Here is a 4,580-nt window from a genome sequence, read left to right as displayed (position 1 = left end):
AGAGAGAGAGAGAGAGAGAGAGAGAGAGAGAGAGAGAGAGAGAGAGAGAGAGGCGTAACCGTTAAGTTAAACAATGCAGTATTCTGTACAGCAATAATCACAGTAGCGTGTACATATTTATGGTAGAACTTTTAATACCGAAGAAACGTGAGTGTGTAAATTATGGCATTACGAGTAAGTCGATGTATTGATATTGATTGGAGAGAAAGAAGGGCAGAGTATAAACGTTTAACGAAGGAAATTCAGTATTATTATTAATAACTGTCTCCTATTGACAGATGTATTCACTTAAGCGTCACGACGAGCTGTACGAGATTGTTCTAAGATTAAATGTACCGCAATACACGTATAAGTCTGTATAGAAAACTATTAATCTCTCTTCTTCATAGAGATATCGAAATTCTGTTTAGTTTTGTAAGGATTGTTTTATCCAATATGTTGTATCACTTCGATGTAAATAGCACGTTGTACATAAGCACTGTATGTAATCCAAGTCGTTGTTAATTAATAAAAGAATATCCGTGACATTAATATATGATAGTGTGCTTGTTCACTTGACTCACAATTCGTTGATCAACCAATAAAATTGTCGGTTATTAATAGGTACTAATTCGTACTTATATAATAAAATATCTTTATTATCTTTATTATCGCATTTATTTGTATTGTACGCGTATATTGAGAACGGAGTTGGTATTTTTATATATGATATTGATTTTTATGATTTTAAAATATTGTCTGGAAGAAAGTAAGGCTTGCTATTTCTTCTTAAATACAGAATCGATCTTGTTCTTTATTTCATGAACGTCGTCCGTCCTCCTCTTGTCGCTGCGCTGCTAAATCACTGAAAGCCGATTACGTGGCAATAGATTAATTTCTGACCACTCGGAGACTACTCCCCCTAACATCGGATTCGCTGGTATCAAATTGATTGTTACTTTTTGTTATACTTTGGTAAAAACAGTATACGAGACATCAACGGTGTCTGGTACCCAAAAATTCATTTCTAATCAGAATTGAAGCACTAAAGAGGATTTTCATTTATAAAAATAATTTGCTTTTACAATTCCACGTCAGTCATACTTTAAATACGTTAACCTTCGGCAAATATTAAGCATTAAATTGTAAGTTACAATTTTAATGAAGAGGTAATTGAAATTTTATTTTTTTATATATTTAATATGAGAGGAAACGTTGTAATAACGTGCATAATATGGTGATATATAATTTAGTATAACTGATATATAAAGTAATGAAGAGAGAGTAATTTCTCTCTTATTGCGTATATGAAAAGGTAATATATAAATTTATATATCGACTTGTTGAATCGTATTGTTTCAACATACGTATAGAAAATACGTCGTTGATTCTCTCAGAAACAACTGATTTCTCAGACTTCTCTCGCGAGTGAGAAAGCTACCGCGCAAAATCCCCTAAACGGGTAACGTTAAGCTCGTCGAAACCGCAGTCAATACGACAAACAATCTCTTACCGCCCTCACTCTGGCTTAAGCTCTCCCCTTCACTACCCCCGAAGTAAGTGTACTTACCCTCTGCCCGAGGTCTATAAAGATAAATAACACGGGGCACCCGGATGGTACCTTGGCGCTAGTTATATCCCTTACCGAACGACAAAGAGCTTCTTTCTTCATTTTCTGTCTTTCTCGAGCTTTTTACAGCAAAAAAATTCTTTGTTTTATTTTCATTACACTTATTTTTACTTCGCGTTCTCTTTGAGATTTGCAGTTACACATCGATTTCAGAGATGTCTTCTATCTTGTCTAACATTTCGCATTATTATAAGCATGTCGATTGAATTTAAAGTGGTATTAAATAATTATTTAACGAATTATGATTATGATTGTAAAAGATCGCAGTTGTAAAAAATAAATAATAATAATCGATGATTGAAAAATGTTAAACAATCCGTACATTGTATTGTCAGCTGGAACAGGTGGTATGAGACAATGAAACAAAGACACTACGAGATCATAGGGTTCTTGCGTATCCGTTTAAATCGAGCACCCTGCATCCATCTTCATCCCCCGCGATCTCAGCCGGCCGTTCTTTTCCCACCCTTGTTAGCGATACTTCCCGTGGAGAATCGCGCGCATGCTTGTTCTGTCAATGAAATAATGACAATGTCATAGCCCGGGGTCGATTCGCCATGGCATCCTTGCCACGTAGGCGACGATTGGACGCGGATATGCTAATACGACGTCCGTTCCGAAACATTAAGTTCTCGGTTTGCTGATTCTCGCGAGAGTATCTACGTCTTGATATCGTCTATGTCGCCTGCCACTATTGTGTCTTCAATCACCGGATACACGTTTTTTTTTAGGGGAGTTCTACGGTCTCTTTGCAAAGAAAGATGTGAGTCACTACTTGCGTTTGTAACATGATCCTTCCTTAGTTCTAACGATTGTAATCGTAATACCAACTGATTATTCGATTATTTGGTCATAACAACTTTGTTATTTTTTTTAAAATATGTTTTATTTCTTTTTGTTCTACAGAGTTGCTACAAACAGTTTTATCAAATGTATTCTTGAAAAATCTTTTTAATTTTGTGCAACAGTTTGAATTTAAAGAGGTTATTATTAGCGCTACTTTCTCTTACTAAGAGGTATTAGCGCTACTTTCTCAATAATCATTTTAATAATAAAATCGTTTAAAATGACAAAAACTATAATTTTGCAGCAATATCAATAAAATAAGATTTTTAAATGTCACAATTGTTCTTGTGTCTCAATCGATTTTTAAATGTAATCGTTCTTTATTTCGAAATTTATCAAATATTTTAAAGGTCACAAAAGTTGTAAGGATCTCATTTTGATATAAATACAAAAATATAAGAAAAAATATATAAATATGAAATATAGTCGTTATTGTACTCAATAAATAATCAGTTTAATTTAATTTGAATTTTATGTAAGTATGTAGAAGTGTGTATTATAAAGTTATTTCAAATTTAGCATTAACTTATCATGTATATAATGTTGCCATATTTCATATATTGTCGTTTTACATACAAATATGTTAAATTAAAAGAAATTTGTCATTATAAAGTTTTCTGCACATGCTTGCACAGTATAAGTTCATAATGAAGTGTCTCGGAAAGGATACGACAAAGATTATTGAAATTTCTGTTATGCATTGTTAGTTCGTTTAGCTCGTGCATTGGGTACGCATTATACATTTATTTTTTCTTTAATTAGATGTTGAAGATGTTAGAATCTTCATAACCTTTTGCAACGGTGTTAAATTATATGTCAACTTTCAGAAATAATTACGTTTTGCACAAATTGCCTAATTCATTCGTCCTTTTCGTTCCTGTTTCGAGTCAACTCATACATTTTCGCAATAATTCTGATTAATACCATATATACGATTTATGAATTTAACAACTTTCTAAATTTAAAATTATCAATTCCACGTCGGTTTTTACGAATTAAATGCTTGTATGTCCAATATCATCGGCCACCCCGATTCTCGTTTCGTCACGGTCTTCTGATACGATTATGTAACTTGACTGCGAACACACAGCTTATATTGGTCTCACGATGCAGCCCGTTACAAACGTCCCATTCTCAACCAGGCGTCGCTAAATGATTTTGCTCGCGCGGGCTAGCGCTTTTCTAGGGCATATGCCGCGATTTACTAGCAAAGTTTCGCACGTACATTTGGCACACTAATAACGTTCACGAGATCTTCATATCGATTCAGATCCCAAAGCGCCCATTGTTATTTTCACGACTCCTCGTTCTGCATTTTCCCTTGACTTGATTTTTTTTTGAAGTGAAGAAATTGTAGATTTCCGAGATTTCTGTTTGAATGTTTTCCTCATCGTATTTTCTTCCATTTCGAGTTATAGTCTTATTTTATAACAAGATAACGTTTGATGAAAAACATGTGAAATAAATTGATATATAGGGTTCCCCATTTTAAAAGATACACCCTGATAATTTTTCAGTCAAGCATATTCAGCAAAAATGTTTCAGACAAAAGTTATATAGTTCGATAAAAGTTATATAATTCGATAGAGGACATAAGAGGGTATCATTAGTTTGACCTTGCGTGGCGCCGCCAACGTCAGGTCGAGGTCAACTTTGTTTTTTTAAATAAAAACATGTATTTTTTATTACGGAATTTTATTTTACATAAAGAAAAAATAACTTTTGTTTGAAAATATTTTTTATACGATCTCTATTTTCTAAGATATTTACGGAAATTTCTACAAAATTATTGGTTTTAATAATTTTTTACTCGAATTCTATCAACTTTACCGAAAAATAGTAAGAGATAAAAATTGTTAATTTTTTCTTGTAGAGTTCTGAGAATTTTTTCAGAATTTTTAAATTAAATTTTTAGTATTTCAAGGAAATGCAAGAAAATGCAGTACTAAAAAGTTTTACGTAGAATAAAATTTCGTAATAAAAAAATATATATTTCTATTTAAAAAAACAAAGTTGACCTCGACCTGACGTTGGTGGCGCTACGCAAGGTCAAACCAATGATACCTTCTTATGTCCTCCATCGAACTATATAACTTTTGTCTGAAACATTTTTGCTGAATATGCT

Source organism: Odontomachus brunneus, unplaced genomic scaffold, assembly GCF_010583005.1.
Source record: "Odontomachus brunneus isolate Ranch 3 - 2012 unplaced genomic scaffold, Obru_v1 Obru_scaffold_040, whole genome shotgun sequence".
NCBI classification, from domain to species: Eukaryota; Metazoa; Arthropoda; class Insecta; order Hymenoptera; family Formicidae; genus Odontomachus; species Odontomachus brunneus.
Note: the sequence above shows the minus strand (reverse complement) of the source record.